Source organism: Puma concolor, chromosome C2, assembly GCF_028749965.1.
Source record: "Puma concolor isolate L17-30 chromosome C2, mPumCon1.1.hap2, whole genome shotgun sequence".
Classification (NCBI taxonomy): domain Eukaryota; kingdom Metazoa; phylum Chordata; class Mammalia; order Carnivora; family Felidae; genus Puma; species Puma concolor.
The window spans coordinates 49277795-49299710 of NC_141675.1; the positions used below are offsets into that span (position 1 = coordinate 49277795).

The following is a 21916-nucleotide window of genomic DNA, read 5'->3' on the forward strand; positions in this document are numbered from 1 at the left end:
ATGCTGTCCCATGAAAACATGGCTAATTCAGCTCTCAACTCAATCACATTAATACTTTTCCTTGAACCAATTATTGCACTTTGGAATGTAGTAGATGGGCTTTATGTGTGTAGCAAAAAACCCATTACATATTAGTAGGTTTATTTTGTCACAAAGAATGTTAAAATGACAGATTTAATAACATCAATTGTTACTACCTCATGAAGGAAATTCTTAAGTGAAATGGCATTTTCTTTTCATTTTTTACTTGACTGTGTGTTGGTGAACAATACAATGACTTCTAGTATAGTTGGGCCATTGCCTTGCTTTGTACTGAATTGCTAGCTGTTTTATCCACCAATGCATCATCAGTTCAAATGTCAACACAGTGAAAAAGGTAATTAGTGCATTCATATTTTTATGAAAATGACTTTGCTATTTCTAAAATATTGTCATGTTTTTGATATTTATTTTGATAACATTGAATATTATCTGTTGACATTAGTTGGAGAACCATTGCCTTAAGTTATTGAAATTCATCCATTGGTGCTAGAGAGGAACTAAACCCTCTGAAACCATATGTCTATCCACCTGAATAAACCTGTGGTTCTAATAGTAAGAAGTTTGGCAGAATTGATGAGTGGAAAACTAATGCAGTGTGCTATATGGCTTTGTAGTACATTCAAGATGAACATAGTTTATCAAGTGAAACCGTTCCTGTCAGGTGAACAACAACAAAAAAACCTTTGCATATATGTATGCAAAAATGTGTGATAAAATAGGTAAGAATTAAAATGAAATTTGAGAGGGGAAAATATACATAATATAAAATGTGTCTTACATTTTGTTATATATTTAATAATAATAACCTTATTCCCTTACTGGTTAGACTCATTATAGTATTATTCCTTGCTTTACTTAATAAAGCAATAACTGTGACTTTATATAAGTTGCTTAGCCTCTTTAGGTCTCAGTTTCACACCTTATAAACTGTTTTACTAGATGGTTTTGGATAAACATAGGTTTTTTTCTTTTCCTAGCAAGGAAATGACTTGGTGCATAAATTATGGTTAAGCCAAAAATTGGAAGAACTATTTCTCTAATCCAGATGGGAAGTCTAATGGGGGCCACAAATAGTTATGTCCACTTATGTGGACATAAGTTCTCTTTGAATTGTACAAAGCATACCTTCTATTTGTATGCTTCTTTTGTACTTACCTATGAGAGTTAAGGATACATTCAACTCCTGGATAACTTGTATAATGATTTCCTTTGTAAAGTGGCAGGTTGTGCAGGGAAAGACTTCCATCTTTACTTTTATTTGAAATAGGTGTTTCAGTTTTTTACTGGGAAGAGACAGTTTTTCTTCAAGAGAACAAGAGATGACCTTTAAAATATGATGACAGAAGGACTATGTGTACTTGATGAAATTTCCATAATTTAATATTCAGAGATTAATTCAAGGAAGAATTCTGAAGTTTTTAAACCTTCTTAGTTTGCCTTCGAGAACCCAGGGGTGGATTATTGGGAAGTATATCCCAAGCAAAATACTAAAAGATTTTTATTTATTAACCTTTACAGAATCTAGTAAATTGCCCAAGCTCTTCTGTATTCCTTTTATCTGTTCATATCTGTTTCATCCTTTAAAATACCAACTTGAATCTTTTATCTTCTAACTTCTCCAGGCCTCAGGAATTTAATTCCTCTCTGGGTACCTACAGTCTGCACCAAACATTTTAACTTTTAATTCCATTGAATTTTATTGTTTTATGACTTTAATCTTCTCACCTGAATTAGATAAAAAAGCAAAGTCATAATGTATAGTTATTTTATTGTTCAACATTACTTAACATGATGATGAGTACACAGTTGGTTAATATGTGTTGCTTATTTTTTAACTCTTTATTATGGAAAATTTCAAAATAATATAAGGATGCTATGAATCAATCCTTTGCCAGTTTCAACAATTGTAAACTCATTACCAATTTTGTTTCATCATTAACTCTCCACATTTTCTATCTCTGGATCATTTTGCAGTGCATGTATAACAACTTATTATTTTATCTATAAATATTTCATTGTATATCTGTAAACATAAGAATACTTTTGAAAAGAATGACCACTGTAAGATTATTATATATAAAAATAATTAAATATAATTACACAATGATATACATTTTATCAGTGTTAAAAATTTCCTTGATTGTCTCACTTTATTTTATAGGTTGCTAAAATCAGGATCTATAGAAGATCCATTGATATAGGTCTCTTAAGCCTTTAATAATCTCTAGGTTATCTTCTCCCCATCTGTTTTCTTTTACTTCTTGATTTATTTTTTTTAAGAAAGGGAATGATTCATCCTGTGGCACTGCCAACATTTGGATTTTGTTCAATGTATTCTTGTGGTGTCATTTAACAAGTTTTTCTTTATATATCCCAAAACATCATAGTTAGATCCAGAAGCTTAGTAAGACTTTTTTCCCACTTTCACAAGAATACTTCAAAGATGAAAGATGTATTCTTCAACTTGGAGATAAAAATTAACTGGTTGACAGTTTTGATGATTTTAGCAACCTTTGGCATTCATTGTGTAAATCCACTCATTCATTAGAGTGGTAACATTCTGTATCTATCATTTATCAGTTGAAATACTTCTACAAAATGAACTTCCTGACAACAACCTGCCCCTGCCAAGGAGCCTAACTTCAACTGGGTGAGACCATATAAAATTTTATTTAACAATTATTTTTAAAATACAATAATTACATAGCAATTAAGGGAGGTTAAGGGTGCCATGTGATACCAATAAAGGAAGACCAACCAGAAACTTAATGGGGAGTTCAGGGAAAGAGATAGTCAAGGAAAGCAAGTTAAAACCTTACTCATTTCCTGGTGCTCAGGAAGGCTGTATGTAGTCCCCAGGTTGCACTGCAATAAGAGTGATGTCAGAGACTGCATTACTCTGGAGAAAATAAACTTCATCAAATTAGTCAAGTCACTAAAAAATAAACAACCAAACAATATCAACAAACATGGGGGATGGGAATCAGTATTCAGAGTGGCTATAGGATAAATATATTATCAAAAATTTCCAGTTTTTGGCACAAGAGTGTAAGATGTGAAAAGAAACAGGAAAGTGTGACCCATATTAAAAACAAAAGCAGGTAATAGAAACTACCTATGAAGGGGTCTAAATATTGGACTTATCAGACAAAGACTTTAAAGAAGCTATAGAAATATGTTTAAAAACTGAAGGGAAACCATGTTTGAAGAATTAAAGAGAGATATAATGACAATGTCACAGCAAATGTAGAAATTATTTTAAAAAGAACCGAATGGAAATTCTAGATTTGGAAAACACAATAACTGAAATTAAAAGATCACTAGAGTTCAAGAGTAGATTTGAACTTATAGAGTGGATTTGAACTTGAGTATAGATTAATAAAGATTATGCATTCTAAAGAACAGAGAGGAAAAATAAAGAGAACCTCAGAAGAAGAGAAAGAAAAGGGGGAAGAAAAAGTATTTGAGGAAATAATAGCTACAAACTTCCCAATTTGATATAAAACATCAATCTATATATCCAAAAGGTTCAACAAACCCAATAAACACAAAGACAGGATAAACACAAAGAGATCCAGACCCAGGCACATTATAGTCAAATGTTGGAAACAAATACAAAGAAAAAAAATATTTAAAATTACAAGAGAAAATGTCCTATCACATACAAGGGAACACTCGTACGATTAATGGCTAACTTCTTTCCAAAACTATGGTCTGAATTGAGGGGAAGATGGCAGAGTAGGAGAACCCCAAGTTCACTTCATCCCATGGATACAACAGGATAACACCACATCAGTGTAAATAATCCAGAAAATGACCCCAAAACTGGGAGAACAGACTCTCCACAGTTAAATGTAGAGGAGAGGGAACATCAAGGAGGGTAGGAAGGGCAAAGACCTAATAAGGAACTAAATGGACCCACAAGACTGTCCAGCGGAGCAATAGAGGCCACACACGTGGAGAGGGGAGAAAAATAGACTCTTAGACTATGAAGCCTGCATGGGGAAGATAAATCCCTATAACATATGGCTTTGAAAACCAGAAGGGCATAATTTCATGACTTCTTACAATCAGTGGGGTTTACCACCTAGAACTTTAAAAATTAGTGGGCTCAGCTCTGAGAGAGCCAGGAGAGTGAAAGAAAACAGAGTCCCTACCCTTAGTGAGACAGCACAAAAAAACAGCCCCTCAGAAATACAGCATAGAAGCAGCAGTTAGAAAAATCCCTGCGATATACAGGAGGGAGATTTGCTTAATAATATGTGTGCCGGAGGGGCAGAGATCATTTGGTGAATTCTCTAGGAACAAAGGAGCTGGCAGGTGCCATTTCTCTCCCCTTCCCACCCCCCCAGCCAAAACATAAACACCTGCAGGAACCAGTGCAGTGGCTACCTAACTTGCTAACAATGCACTCCCCATGTTCTGCAGACACACCCTCTCCAGCTAGGCCTCTGATTCATGTCCCCTCCCACAGCAGACCTGCACAAACCTTGCCAACTCTTCATGCCCTGCTCCCATTTTCTCCTGCAGACCTGCTCCAATATGTCCTTAACCACAGCCCATCCAAAGCAGTGTCACAAGCCTGGAAGGTTTCAGGCATCCCTGGCAGGGATCAGCACCACTGCAAAGTGACTCCTACCCCAAAGAAAGGGGAAGATAACCACACACAATAGTCTGACTGAAGCCCCAGCTGTGGGGAAAGGAGGGCAGATATCTGGTTTGACTTTAGGCCTGACCTACCAATGCAAGCTTTTCAGGAGACAACACAGAGAGAGCACCCAGAATTTCAGTGCTACCACATCTCTGGCAAGCATGTGGTCTGTCTCAACTCAAGCCTAAGGCAGCCCCAGACTGGTCCGCTAACAACACAAAGACCAAACCCTGCTCACAACAAAGAGCCACTGCAGACAACTAGGCTGAAGGCAAACATGGCTCCACCACAATAGTAAGGCACATACAACACACATAGAAGACACCCCTGAAGTGCCAGGTTCTGATAAATAGGAGACATTACAATGCAGGACACTATAGGACTTCTTCTTCTTAAGGCCACTACTTTCAAGAGTAGAAAACATCGCTGACTTTTCTAACACATAGAAACAGACACATAAAGTTAGAAAAAATGAGGAGACAGAGGAATAAATCCCAAATGAAAGAACATGAAAAATCACAGCAAGAGAGCTAAAAGAACCAGAGATAAGTAATTTCCCTCATAGAGAATTAAAGTAATAGTCATAAAGATACTCAATGAACTTGGGAAAAGAGTGAAAGACCTCATTAAGACGCTTAACAGAGATAGAAAACAAAAAGAATGAATCAGAGATGAAGAGCTCAATAACTCAAATTATAAATACACTGGGGGGAATAAACAGGAGACTAGAGGAAGCAGAATAATTGATCAGTGACCTGGATAGCAGAGTAATGAAAAGTAATCAAGCTGACCAGGAGAGAGAAAAATTAATAATGATAAATGAAAATAGACATAGAGAACCCAGCAAAACCATCAAGCATAATAATATTTGCATTATAGGGATCCCATAAGGAGAAGAGAGAGAAAAGTTAGCAGAAAAATTTATCTGAAGAAATAACTGAAAACTTCCCAGGTCTGAGGACGAACAAATCCAGATGAAGGAGGCACAGAAAGCCCCCAACAAAATCCACCCAAGGTCCACACCAAGTTACATAGTAATTATAATGGAAAAAAAAGTGATGATAAAGAGAGAATTTTAAAGACAGCAAGAGCAAAGAAAACAGTTATAAACAAGGGAAACTCCATAATGCTATCAGCTGAGGTTTCAGCAGACACTTTGCAGGCTAGAAGGGAGAGTCATGATATATTCAAAGTGCTAAAAGAAAAAACCGTGCAACCAAGAATAGTCTATCCAGTGACTACAATTTAGAATAGGAGAGAGAAAGAGTTTCCCAGATAAACAAAAGTTTAAGAAATTTATGGCCACTAAACTGCCCTACAAGAAATCCAAAAAGGAACTCTGCGTGGAAAGTAAAGATCATAAGCAGGAGTAAGAAAAATTGGAAGCACAAAAACAGTAAAATTAAGTATATCTATAAAAATCAGTCAAGGGATTCACACACACACACACACACACACACACACACACACACACACGGATCTAAATAATGATACCATATACCTAAAACATGGTGAGGGGAGACATAAGGAATGGGTTCAAAGTTCAGTGACCATCAACTTCATATAGACTGCTGTAGGCATAAGATGCCATATATAAACCTAATGGTAACCACAAATCAAAAACCATTCATAGATATTCAAAAAATAAAGAGAAAGGAATCCAAGTATATCACTAAAGAAAGCCAGCAAACCCTGAGAGAAGAGAGCAAGAGAAGAAAAGAACAAAGAACTACAAAAGCAACTATACAACAATTAACAAAATGGCAACAAGTACATACCTGTCAATAATTACTTTGAATGTAAATGGACTGGATGCTCCAATAAAAAGACATAGGGTGACAAAGTCAATAAAAAAATAAGACCCATCTATATGCTACCTACAAGAGACTCATTTCAGACCTAAGCACACATGCAGATTGAAAGTGAGGGGATGGAGGCTCACCTAGTGGCTCAGTCAGTTGAGCATGCAGCTCTTGATTTAGGCACAGGTCATGATACCAGGGTGCCCTGCATTAGATTCCACACTGAGCATAGAGCCTGCTTGATATTCTCTCTGCTCCACATGGTCTCTCTCTCTCTCACTCTGGCTCTCTCTCTCTCAAGTTTAAAAAAAAAAAAGAAAACAGAGGGATAGAAAAGCATTTATCATGCAAATGGAAGTGAAAAGAAAGCTGAGGTGGTACTACTTACATGATAAAATGGACTCTAAAACAAAGACTGTAACAAGAGACAAAAACTCTACATAATCATAAAAGAAACAATCTAACAAGAAGATATAACGATTGTAAATATTTATGCATCCACCATGGGAACACTCAAATATATAAAGCAGTTAATAACAAACATAAAGGAAGTAATCAACAGTAATATAATAATAGTAGGAGACTTTAACACTTAAGTTACATCAATGGGTAGATCATCCAAACAGGAAATCAACAAGGAAACTATTGATTTGAATGACACATTAGACCAGATGGATCTGACAGATATATCAGAATCTTCTATCCTAAAACAGAGGAATACACATTTTTTTAATGTACACCTGGAACATTGTCCTGAATAAATTACATGTTAGGCCACAAAATAAGTCTCAATAAATTAAAAAAAGATTGAAGTGATACTATGCATGTTTTCCAACCACAATGCTATAAAACTAGAAATCAATACAAGGAAAAAACTGGAAAGAACACAAATACATGGAGGTTTAATAACATGCTACTAAACAATGAATGGGTAGGTGAAGAAATCAAAATCAAAGAAGAAACCAAAAAGTACATGGAGACAAATGAAAATGAAAACACAGTCGTCCAAAATCTTTGAGATACAACAAATGTTCTTCTAAGAGGCCTACCTCAAGAAGCAATATAGGCCTACCTCAAGAAGCAAGCAAATTTGAAATGAACCACCTAACATTACACTGAAAAGAGCTGGAAAAAGAATATCGAACAAAACCCAAAACCAGTAGAAGGAAGAAAATAATAAAGAAGGAAGTAGAGCAGAAAGAAATAAAATAGAAACTAAAAAAATAAAACATATCAATGAAACCAGGAACTGGTTCTTTGAAAGATAAACAAACTCAATAAACTTTTAGTCAGACTCATAAAAAAGGGGGAGGGACTCAAATAACCAAAATAAGAAAGTAAAGTAGGGAAATAACAACCAACATTACAGAAATACACAGATTATAAAAGATTATTATGAAAAATTATATGCCAACAAATTGAACAACCTAGGAGAAATGGGTAAATTCCTAGAAACATATAACCTCCCAAAACTGAAGCAGGAAGAAATAGAAAATTTGAACAGATTTATTGCCAGCAATGAAATTGAATCAGTAATCAAAAAACTCTGAACAAACGAAAGTCCAGAGTCAGATGGCTTCACAGGTGAATTCTACCAAACATTTAAGAAAGAGTTAATCACTATTCTTCTCCAAATTCATTCTGTGAGCTCAGAATTACCCTTTCCTGATACCAAAACCAGATAAAGACACTACAACAAAAAAGAACTACAGGCCAATATCTCTGATAAACAGATGCAAAAATCCTTAACAGAAATTAGCAAATACAATCAACAATACATTAAAAAAATCACTCACCATGATCAAATGGGATTTATTTCTGAAATGTAAGGATGGTTCAATATTTTCAAATTAACCAATGTGACACATCACATCAACAAGAGAAAGGATACAAACCATATGAGCATTTTAATAGATGCAGAAAAAGCATTTGACAAAGTACAACATCCATTCATGATAAAAAATCCTCAACAAAGCAGGGTACAGGGAACATACCTCATATAGGAAAAACCATGGCTAACATCATACTCAATGGTGAAAAACAGAACTTTTCTTTTAAGGTCAGGAATAAGACAAGGATGTCCACTCTAACCACTTTTAATTCAACATAGTACTGGAAGTCTAGCCACAGCTCTCAGACAAGAAAAAGAAATAAAAAGCATCCAAATTGGTAAAGAAGATATAAAACTTTTGCTATTTGCTGATGACATGATACAATATATAGAAAATCCTAAAGACTTCACCAGAAACCTGTGATAACTGATAAATGAATCCAGTAACATTACAGGATACAAAGTCACTACATAGAAATCCATTGCATTTCTATACGCTAATAATGAAGCAGCAGAAAGTAAATTAATAAGATAATTCCATTTACAAGTGCACCAATACTAATAAAATACCTAGGAATAAACTTAACCAAGAAAGTGAAAAACTTATAATCTGAAAACTATAAAACACTGAGGAAAGAAATTGAAGATGACACAAACAAATGGAAGGATATTCAATGCTCAGGGATTGGAAGAACGAATATTGTTAAAATGTCTTCCAAAGTCATCTACAGATTTAATGCAATCCCTAGCAAAACACCAAAAACATTTTTCACAGAACTACAACAGATAATCTTAAAATTTGTAAGGAACCACAAGAGACCCTGAATATCCAAAGCAATCTAGAAAAAGAAGAACAAAACTAGAGGTATCACAATCCCAGATATCAAGATATACTACAAAGCTGTAGTAATCAAAGCAATATGGTACTGGCACAAAAATAGACACATAGATCAATAGAACAGAATAGAGAGCCCAGAAATAAGCCCACAAGTATATGGTCACTTAATACTAGACAAAGGAGGCAAGAATATGCAATGGGAAAGGACAAGAATACAACAAATGGTGTTGGGAAAAATGGATGGCTACATGCAAAATGAAACTGGACCATTTTTTCACACCATACACAATAATAAACTCAAAATTCATTAAAGACCTAAATGTGAGACCTGAAACCATAAAAACCCTAGAAGAGAGCACAGGCAGTAATTTATCTGACATTGGCCATAACAATTTTTTTTCTACATATGTCTCCTGAGGCAAAGGAAGCAAAAACAAAAATAAACTATTGGGACTGCATCAAAATAAAAATCTTCTTCACAGCAAAGAAAACAGTCAACAAAACTAAAAGACAACCTACTGAATGGGAAATGATATTTGAAAATGATGTTTCCAATAAAAGGTTAGTATCCAAACTACATAAAAAACGTATGGAAGTCAATACCAAAAAACAAACAAACAAACAAAAAACAAAATAACAACAACAAAAAAACCCCAAGTAATCTAGTTAAAAATGGCAGAAGACATGAACAGACATTTCTCCAAAGAAGATGCTGAACATTACTCATGATCAGGAAAATGCAAATCAAAGTCATGATGAGATCACCTCACACCTGTCAGAATGGCTAAAATCAATATCACAAAAAAACAAGTGTTGGCGAGGATGTGGAGAAATAGCAAAGCTATCTTTGAAAAATGAAAAAAAAAAAAAAAGACATTCCAGATAAGCAAAAGCTGAGAGAATTCATTGATGGTAGGACTACCTTATAAAAAACATTAAAGAGGGGTGCCTGGGTGGCGCAGTCGGTTAAGCGTCCGGCTTCAGCCAGGTCACGATCTCGCAGTCCGTGAGTTCGAGCCCCGCGTCAGGCTCTGGGCTGATGGCTCAGAGCCTGGAGCCTGTTTCCGATTCTGTGTCTCCCTCTCTCTCTGCCCCTCCCCCATTCATGCTCTGTCTCTCTCTGTCCCAAAAATAAATAAAAACGTTGAAAAAAAATTAAAAAAAAAAAAACAAAAACATTAAAGAGAGTTCTCCAGAATGAAAGCAAGTGACCCCTGACAGTAATTTGATCCTCAGGAGAAAACAGAATATCAGTAAATATAAATATGTAGGTAATTAGAAAGACAACATAATTGCATATTTCTTTTCAGTAATTTCTAATTTCAGTAAAATTAAAAAGAAATTGTATTGAACTATATATGTTTTTATTGTTTAGCCTATAACATAAAGAAATATATTTGACCATGATAGCACAAAGGAAGTTGGTGGGAACACAGCTCTATTAGACACTAGATGGTGACTCAAATCCCAGAAACCAATGAAAATAACTAGTAATAGTATATACAAAGGTTAATATATATAGCAAACCCTATAAATATATACTCTCCCTCCTTCTTTCAGCTACTTGAGAAGACAAAATTACATATTATAATAATTTTGATAGTATATTCTTGGATTTCCACAACATAGATATAAGTATAAAAAATAACCCTGCCCCCCCCCCCCACACACAGGAGATAGAGCTTCATAGAAATAAAGCTTATATATCTCACTAGAATTAAGTTAGTAAACACCTTTGATAGGTTATGTATTACAAGCCACCAAGCCACTAGTATAGAGAGTAATTTTAAAAGTATTTTTAAAATCTATTTAAAAATTAAATTTAAATTATTTTAAAATAATTGTTTAAAATAACTGTAATTAAGGGATGTATGCTATACTAGAACATATTTTCTAAATTCATAAATAGGCAAAAGAAGGAACAGGGGAACAAATAACAGAAATAAAAATATAACAAAAAGCGAAATGTCAAACTTGAATCCAACCATATCATTAGTAACTAAATGTGAATGTATTAGTCAATTCAATTATATGCTGTCGATAGTAGATACTTTAGACTCAAAGGTAAATAGGATGAAAGTAAAAGGATGGGAAAAAATGTAACATGAAAATTGCAATCATAAGAAAGCTGAAGTGACTATATTAAAATCAGAGAAAATAGACTTTAAAACAAAACTTGTTGCTAGAGCTAAAAAGGGACATATTATAATGATAAAAGGGTCAATCCATCAAGAAGATAATAACAATTCTAAACATATATACAATGAACAACAGAGGTCCAAAATACATGAGGCAAAATCACAAAAATTGAGAGAGCTAGACAATTCAACAATAATTCTTGGAGATTTTGATAACCCACTGACAATAATAGTACTAGAGAGAAGATCAATAAGGAAATAAAAGACTTGAACAACACTATAAACCAAGTATACATAACAGACATTCATAGAACACTCCACCTAGCAACAGCAGAACACACGTTAATCTCACGTATGTGGAACATTCTCCAGAGTAGACCATATGCTAGGTCATTAAACAAGCCTCAATAAATTTAAAAGGATTGGAGTTATAAAAAGTATGCTCTTTAACTACAATAAATTTATATTAGAAATAAATATCAGGAAAAAACTTAGAGAAATTCACAAATATGTGGAAATTAAAATATAATTCTAAGTAACCAAAGAGTTGACAAAGAATTCATCAAGGAAATGAGAAAATACTTTTAGGTAAGTAAAGGCAAAGCACAGAAAGCCAAAAATTATGAGATGTACCTAAAGAAGTACTCAGAGGAAAATGTATAGTTGTAAATACTCAGGTAAAAAAGAAGAAAGGTAAATAATTTATTTTAAAAACGGGCAGGGGCACCTGGGTGGCTCTGGTCATGATCTCATGGTTCGTGGGTTCAAGCCCCACATTGAGCTCTGTGCTGTCAGTCCAGGGTCGTTTCGGATCCTCTGTCCCCCTCTCTTTCCATCCCTCCCCTGCTTGTACACTGTCTCAAAAATAAACATTAAAAAATTTTAAAAATAAAGTGGCCAAAGGTTCTGAGTAAACTTTTCTCTAAGATACACAAATTATTAATAAGTACACGTAAACACGATCAACATCATTAGTTATTAGAGAAACGTAAACCTAAATCTCAATAAGGTACCATTTCACATTCACTAGGATATCTATAACAAAAAAGACTGACGATAATGTTAGCGAAGATGTAGAAAAATTGGAAGCATTATTCATTGCAGATGGGAATGTAAAATGGTGCACCCATCTTTGGAAACAATTTGATAGTTCCTCCAAATGTTAAATACAGAGTTACACATGTATCAGCAATTCCACTCCTAAGTATATGCTCAAGAGAATTACAAAGATAAGCATATACAAAATCTTGTGCATGAATTTTCAAAGAAGTTCTCTAAATAATTGCCAAAAAGTGAAAGCAATTCAAATGTCCAGCAAGTGATGAATGGACAATAAATATGATATGCTCATAAAATATTATTTTATCTAGCAATGAAAAGAATGAAGAACTGATGCATGCTATGACATGGATGAACCTTGAAAACATTACAAGTGAAAGCATTACAAGTGAAAGAAGCCAGTCATAAAAGACTACATATTGGATAATTTCATTTTCTATGAAATGTCTAGAAGAGACAAATCTATAGAGATCGAGTAGTAAATTAGTGATTATCTAATCTACAAGAGTTTGAGTTGAGCTGGAGTCTAATGAAAAGTAACTGATAATGGGTGCAAAATTTCCTTTTGGAGTGCTAAAATGTTCTATAATTAGAAGGTAGTAAAGGGGTGCCTGGGTGGCTCAGTTGGTTAAGCGATGGACTTTGACTCAGGTCGTGATCTCATGGCTAGTGAGTTTGAGCCCTGTATTGGGCTCTGTGCTGACAGCTTGGAGCCTGGAGCCTGCTTTGGATTCTGTGTCTCCCTCTCTCTCTGCCCCTCCCCCACTCAGATTCTGTCTGTCTCTCTCTCTCAGAAATAAACATTAGGGGCGCCTGGGTGGCGCAGTCAGTTAAGCGTCCGACTTCAGCCAGGTCACGATCTCGCAGTCCGTGAGTTCGAGCCCCGCATCAGGCTCTGTGCTGATGGCTCAGGGCCTGGAGCCTATTTCCGATTCTGTGTCTCCCGCTCTCTCTGCCCCTCCCCTGTTCATGCTCTGTCTCTCTCTGTCCCAAAAATAAATAAAAAAAAAAAAAAAAAAAAAAAAAAGAAATAAACATTAATTTTTTTTAACTAAAAAAAAAAGAATGTAGTAATAGTGGTTAAACTCTGTGAAAATACCATGAATCATTGAATTCTACAGATTTTAGGTATGTGAATTACATCTCCATAAACAAGTACTGTATTTCATTTGATAGATCCATATGCAAGTAGTTTTAAATTTTCGATTCTTTTATTGGTTTATTTAATCACAAATACCACATTTTTACTGCATAAATTTTATAATATGTTTTTGGGTCTGGTATGGCTAGTGTGCCTTCATTGTACTTGCTGTTTAGGAGTTTCCCAGCTATGCTTGTTTATTTACTTTTCTTTTTGAATTCTATAATCCATTTGTCTAAATCCAGAAAAAAATCCATTAATGTTGTTTTTATTAGTATTAAATTTGTGGGCAGTAAAAAATTGATTCTAGGGAATGAAAAAGCAGATCTATAAATCTTTCGTCAATTGTAGGCAGTTGGTATGTAAAGAGGAGCTGCTGTAGCACAGTTGGAAAGAGAAGGAAGTTTGGAGAAATCGGGAATTCAGATTGCTTTTTGCCCCATCACTAGATGTGCAAACTTGAACAAGTTGACTAATTTCTCTAGCCTTGCATTTTCCCATTTAGAAAATGGAGATAATACTGAAGATAGGGGTTGTTTTGGGAATTAAACCTTCACAAGTGTGGTTTTTCTTGTTGTTTTTCTTTTTTTCTCTGATGCATTCTTACTACCTGGTATAGTGCCTGGTCCATAGTGGAAGATAGAGAAGTAAACATCTATTGAATAAATCATTGAAATATCTATCAAAGTTAACAGTATATAATCAAATGCTAGTTCCCTTTTTTCTTTATTTTAGAAACAATGCCAACATTAAATTTATAATCTTAAAGTACTTCCTTTGGCTTCTCGTATTACTGAAATATTTTGTATAAAAGCCAAGAATGAACATTTTTCTCTATGATATAATTTATAATGAAAGTGTGATGTGGTTGTGATTTTTTAAAGCATATATTTTCAGTTTATATTTTCTTTAAGTTTTATATTTACAATAGCACTAAGTGATCGCTTACTGGAAGTAACTCATATAAATAATAAATGAAAAGTAGAATTACAGAGGCTCTTGGGTGGCTCAGTTGGTTAAGTTTCGGACTTTGGCTCAGGTCATGATCTCACAGTTCATGAGTTCGAGCTCTGTGTTGGGCTCTTGGGCTCTGCTGACACCTCAGAGCCTGGAGCCTGCTTTGGATTCTGTGTCTCCCTCTCTCTCTTTGTCCCTCCCCTGCTTGTATTCTGTCTTTCAAAAGTAAATGGATAAATATTATTTTTTTTAAAAGTAGACTTACAGGAGAAATGAAAAGAAAGAGAGTAAATCATATCCATAATATCCATATACATTTTAATTCGCAATTAGAAAAAAACTGAACAGAAAAATTTTTGATTAAAAAAATTTTTATCAGTTTCATTTGTTCATGAGTGGGGTTATAGTTGTTAAATAGCAAAATTTCTGTAATAAATGACTGCAAAGAAACAAAACAAAACTACTACTTAGTGAATTGGTGGCAAGATTAAAATATAAAATGACTAATGTACTTGTGAGTAAGATTTTGCTGAATCTTTCTCTTAATATATATTCTCTCAATATTCTCTCTCTCTCTCTAAATGTATATATAGGGTATTATAAATATGTACTTGATTTTTCGAGTACTTGATTTTTCATATTATAAGTATGTAATTGATTTTTCTAAATATATATAATATAGTATATCATATATAATATATATAAACTTATATAACATATTATATATATTATTATCTTTGAATATATATATTATAATATATTAATAATTATAATAATTATATATAACATACAATATAATATATAATATTAATATATTAATTAATTGTTACATGAATTGATTTATACAATAATATCATTATATTATGCTATAATATAATAATTATATATAGATAATATATATAATGTATAATAATATAATATATAAATTTATATTATATATAAATATATAAAATATAATAATATTATATAATTATATATTTATATATAATTATATAATATATAATGTAATAAATATATAATATAATATAAATATTCTGTAATGTTTAATATTACTTTTAATATATAATATAAAATATTATATAAATATTTAATATGAATAATATAAATATAAATATATAACATAAATATATAATAATCATTTTAAATATATAATAATTATTATATAATAAATAATTTCTAAATATATATAATATTATATATACAGAAAGAGACAGAGAAAGACAAAGACACAGAGATTGTAAATTACCATAAACCTAGTTCCATCCTCATACAGATAGGTGCAGGGTAGAAAAATGCATATTGACATTTTGATAGGAACTTTGATTTCTGACAATGATTGCTGGTATGATATCTTTAATAATCCAAGAAGGTTGGGGCAGTATGTGTGTATTAATGGAAGCAAGATTGTCTTCCTTTAATTAACTGGAACAGTTCTAATGATGTTATGGAGGGATACCTGAGCTAGTTATAAATATAGTTATTTTTTCTTCAAAATGTCCATGTTGTTTAGATAATAACCAACATTAATTGTTTAGACACAGGCTTCCCTGCAGGCTTTGGCTCTTCTAGCATAAAATTTTCCCTCCAGTGTCTCTCTTTTCATCTTCCTTGTTTTCTTGGAATTATTATTATAATGACACATGCATATGAGTAGGTGCATATTTCTATCAATATTTAATTGTGGCATAGTAGAATGTATAGACTTTGAAATCAAGAAAAAACAAATTTTGTTCAAATTTTGGCTTTACTATTTATTAACTGAATGACTTCAGCATATCATTTAGTCTCTTTGAACATCAGTTTCTTCATAGGCAAACCAGCAGGTAATTTCTTCAACTACAAATTGATGGTTATAAGTTCTATGTCAACAAGGTTAATGTCTTCTAAATGCCTAACACAGTGCTAGACACGGAGTAAATACTCAATCCAGGGTTATTATTTACATCATCATTATTGCATCTCTATTTGTCATAATCTGAAATAAAGTGACTAGCTTTCCTGGAAGGATATATAGGTAATAGCTGCTATGTGTGTGTCTCCTTCAAGAAGTTGTTTGGTTGGTAGGAAACCAGGCTTCTTCCTTCTAATTCATCAAAGACTTTCACATTGTTAAACCCACTGGCTCATTCTCACTTCTCTCCTCCTTAAAACGTTTCTGCACATATCTTCCAGGAGGCTGGTCTGATTATTTATCTAGATGCTCCTTCTCAACTTCCTTTGCTTGTTGCTTCTCAGTGACTTGATACCCAAATTATGCAATGCTCCAAGGCTTAGTGCTTTGACTTGCCTTTTTCCTACATTCTTTCCATTGGGATCGTTTTCATTTCCATAACTTTAAGTACCATTTTAATGCTGATCACATCCTATCTGAAGGTTCAGCGCCCCAACCTCACTTCTGAGCCTCCTGCACAAATATCCAACTGCTTACTTATCTCATAAATGAGATAAGTAAGCTCATAAATGAGTTTTTTTTCACTCATAAAATGAGTTTGGTATTACTGTTCTCTCTGATTTCTAACTCATTTTTTGATGATGAAAATGAATCTGTGAATGATATTGGAAAACTCCAAAGATGACTCAAATACGAAGTCATAATTATCTTGTAGCATTTTTAATATATGCAATATATTATTTAAACACTGTAATAACCATATTTTTTGATTCAAAACTAGACAACTAACCCACTAACTAGCATTTTTTCAATAGCTTTATATTTAGATGTGTTATAGTCATTAAGCTTTTAGGTACAATTCACAGACTCCTACAAAGATACTGTTTTTGTACATAGTTGGTGCACAAATCATCCTAGCATGTTTCTTGCTACTGCATGTATTTACTTTATTTCCCTCACTATAATGTGAATGAGTAAGGTTCCTTACTGAAAGTTAAGAATGTCAGATTGGGTGAAAACAACATGAAAATAGAATTCCCATTTGGATGAACCATGAAAGTGACTTAAAGAAAACAAATGACATACAGGAAAAAAAAAAAAGAAGTTAGATGCTAACAGAAAAAAACAAAAACAAAAACAAAAAACCAAAAAAAAAAAAACAAACCAAAAAAAACCAAAACAGGATAGCAAAGGACCTGTACTGCAGAGGAGATTCTCAATAATCAGGTGGACATGAGGACCCATTACATGGATGGGAATCAGTACTTATAAACTGTAATGCTTTCTCAGTGGACTCTAAGTAAAAGATTTACATGAAGATTTTTTATTGCCTTGACAATGGAAATTTCCCTTCACCAAGGCTAATCTGGATAACATCTTTGTAGAGTGCCTAACCTGAAAACAGCAGAGTCTAGTATTGAGACTTCATTATGGTACCATTCCCCCAGGAGTACCAATCTATTGTCTGATACAGGTTGATTGCATTGTACCCCTCTTTCATGGAGAGAACAGGAATTTGGCTTTCTTGAAGTAGATAGTTGCTATACAGATTTGTTTTTTCTGTTTGTCATGTTCTTGCCTTGAGTACCATCACAGCTAGGATACCAACATTGATATAGTCAACGTTCATTTATAGCCATACCCACCTCTCTTCCATACCTCTATTCCTGTTTCCTGAAATAACCACTAATCTCTTCTGCATTTCTATATTTTCAAAAATGTAATATAAATGAATATCATATGACCTTTTGGGAATAGGTCTTTTCACTGAGCACAATTCCCAGGCAATTAATCCACATTATTGTATATATCAATAATCCATTCCTTTTTATTGCTGAGTAATATTCTGTGGTATGGATTCATCACAATTTCTTTAACTGTCCACCTATTGAGAGACATCTATATTGCTACCTGATTAGGACTATGAGCAGTCCTGTATAGGTTGTATGAATGTAAGTTTTTATTTCTCTGGGATAAGTGCCTAAGGGTCATATGGGAATTGCATGTTAAATTTTATAGGAAACCACCAGACCATTTTCCAAAGTGGCTGTATCATTTTCCATTTCACCAGAAATATATAAGGGATGTAGTGTTTTCCTGCATTCTCCACAGAATTTGGGGTTATCACTACTTTTTAATTTTAACCATTCTGACAAATGTATAGTGATATCTCATTGTGGTTTTAATTTGCATTTCCCTAATAGTTAGTGATATTGAGTATATTTACATTTGTCTATTTACTATATGTATATCTTCTTGCATAAAATGTCCCTTCATGGCTTTTGGCCATTTTCTAATTGTTTTCTTCTTCTTCTTTTTTTTTGACTGTTGGGTTGTGAGAGTTCTTTATGTTTTGAGAGTTGGAGATACTACTCTTGTCATATATATGGTTTACAAATAGTTTCTCCCGGAATAGAACTTTTATTTTTATCCCTTTAATAGGGTGTTTCAAAGAACAAAAAAGGTTTTAATTTTGATGAGGTCCAGTTGTTCAATTTTTCCTTCTGTGGTTCATGCTTTAGGGGTCAAGTCTAAAAAATCTTTTGCCTAGATTTAGATCCCAAAGGGTTTTTTCCTCTGTTATTTTCCTATTTTATAGTTTTTATTGTACATTTAAGTCTTTGATCTATTTTGAGTTAATTTTTGTATGTGGTCTAATGAGGTGTCGTTTGTTTTTTTTTTTCTTGGCCTATGGATGTCCAATTGTCCCAGTACCATTTGTTGAAAAGGCATTTTTCTTCTGCTGAATTTTGCACTCTTACACTCTTGTCATATTTATCTATATGTCTTTCTCTCCACCAATATCATAATATTTTAATTACTGTAACTATATAGTAGGGTTTAATAACGGGTAGAGTGATACCTTCTACTTTATTTTTTTCAAGATTGTTTTAGGTTTAGTTATTCTATGCCTCTGCCTTCTAATATAAATTTTAGATTAACCCACAGATCTTTAAATATTTTATTCAACAACATGGTATCTCACACTTTAACAAAGGATTTACTGTCTTGACATTTACTTTATCATACAGCAGTAGATGACATGATAGCATGGGGGAATGGTTGATTAAAGACTCAACTATGCAGTGAGTTGGGTAACAAAACCTTTGAGGATGGGTCCCTGTCCTACAAGATGTAGATAGTAATATAACTAGTTACCAGTATATGGTGCTGTTTCTTTCTTAGCCAGAAATCATGTATCTAGAACCAAGGCGGGGTAGAAGTCATTATGGCCTTCGCACTATTATCATTATCAATTTCTTACAGAATTTCTACTTCTAGTCCTATAACTTTAAATTATATTGATTTAGAGGGGTTAACAGATAATATAGGCTTTCATGAGGAAACATAATATTTCCACTTAACTGGGTATTAAGACTGCCATCTGGCCATTTGGAATTTCTAGTCCCTCTTTACCGACAGGCAAAAAAGGTGTTTACTGTATTAGGTGGGGATATTTATTATGATGATCAAAGAGAAATAGTGTTTGTTTCACAATGGGAGTAAGGAGAGCTAGTTCTAGAAACTAGCGTTCTTGGAGTGCTTTGAGCTCATCCATACTACAGAGAAAACAACTAAGAAATAAGTTCCTTTATCAGTAAAGATCTGAATCATAAAGAGAGATGTCCTTTTGTGGGGTGGCAGAGAGAAAAGACAACATGGAATAGGTACTAAAAAACAAGGCTATAATTGCCAACTACAACCTCATAATCAAATGCAAAAATGAGGATTAGAGTAACTATGCATATATTTTCCTTGCTTTATTATGCTGACATTTGTGTGTATTAACTAATCTTTCTCATCTCTTCTTTCCCTACTATTTAATTTAAAGTGTATTGGGGGTTGTGAATGTAATAATCTTTAAGTTGAAGGATATCAAAGGGGAATTGTGGTTTTACTGGAGGAGGAATGAGCATTACTTCGAGATAGAAAGAGTGACTTGTGGGAGTTGGGGTCTTCCCTTTTTATGAGATGATGAATCTGATACAAGAGATAGTTGTATTAGGAAGGTGGAAACATGTTTCTGTTTCAGTTTGTAAGTTTCAATATGGCTGATGAGTATATGTGAACATTGCATGGCTACCAAGCAACTGGCACTCATTTTGGGCGCTCTCTTTTCTTATTTTTGTTTGTTTGTTTGTTTGTTTGTTTGTTTGTTTGTTTATCCTGAGAGAATTCTTTCTGATCAGTGAAATGGAAAGAGATAAAGAAAGTTCTGGCATTTGATCTTGTTTCCTGCCTACCTAGCTCATTGAAACCCTACCTGCTCATGATATCTCCATAGACACATTGCAGTCCATTTAAGCCTTCTCCAGAACCTAGAGTTCAGCCAGTAGCTCATTTCTCTGCTTGCTCACTTGCCAGCACATAGAACTACAATGGCAGCATAAGCCTGAGCCAGTCCATGGAAGGTTAGGGCTGGGACCCATCCCAGTGAAAGCTCTCAGATTTGTAGGTTACAGGAGACCTATTAAAAAGAAGTTGAGGGGCACCTGGGTGGCGCAGTCGGTTAGGCGTCCGACTTCAGCCAGGTCACGATCTCGCGGTCTTTGAGTTCGAGCCCCGCGTCAGGCTCTGGGCTGATGGCTCAGAGCCTGGAGCCTGTTTCCGATTCTGTGTCTCCCTCTCTCTGACCCTCCCCCGTTCATGCTCTGTCTCTCTCTGTCCCAAAAATAAATAAATTGAAAAAAAAAAAAAAAAAAGAAGTTGATTGGGATGCGTGGGTGGCTCAGCCAGTGCTCTGACTTCTGCTCAGGTCATGATCTCACAATTTGTGGGTTCCAGTCCTGCATAGGGCTCTGTGCTGACAGTTCAGAGCCTGAAGCCTGCTTTGGATTCTGTGTCTCCATCTCTCTCTGCTCCTTCCCTGCTCATACTCTGTTTCTCTCTTAAATGAATGAATGAGTGAATGAATGAATGAATGAATGAATGAATGAATGAATAAGTAAATAAATAAGTAACAATTTTTAAAAATTAAAAATATTTTTTTAAAAAGACCAAGAAGTTGATCAGAGGGCTCTATGTATTTAGGGAATTCACTTCAGTGTGTTCTTTAACTACCAGTGACTTGGTATCTGATTCTTTATCTGACAGCCTTAGGGAAACTGACTCATGAGCAGGTAGAAAAGAAGGAAGCTGGTACAGTTGACAAACAGGTGGCATATCTTGTAGGTTGCTGCTGTATGATAATGCAGTGAAATGTAATTGTGCAGCATTCTGTTTTTTCCCTTTGCCTTCACCTGGTGGTCCTCTTCATGTGAGCTCATAGATGGGAGCCTCAATGTCCTGGAAAGAGTACAAAATTAGAAACTAAAAGAAGCCACATTGTTGGCTTAGAATATCAAAATGAATAGTCCAGGAAAGATTTGAATGAAGATGGGATCTGGCAAAACTGTTTTTTTCCCTTGTATTTCAAATATATGAATGTCCTCTGAGCTGGGAAGATGTGGGCTGCCCCATCCTCCTCCTTGGGACTAAAATAAAGAGTAATAAAACAATGCATGGATCTGGACATTAAAGGGATAAGTGTTCTGGTTCCTCCTTGTTTTCCTTTTACTCCGTGGGT

The 21916-nt window shown here is 34.1% G+C and overlaps 1 long non-coding RNA gene across 4 annotated transcripts in view; it reads left to right on the forward strand.

Moving 5' to 3' along the window:
- The window catches only part of LOC147577242 (uncharacterized), a 387792-nt gene that overhangs the window by 269027 nt on the left and 96849 nt on the right, over positions 1-21916 (forward strand). The window lies entirely within an intron of this gene.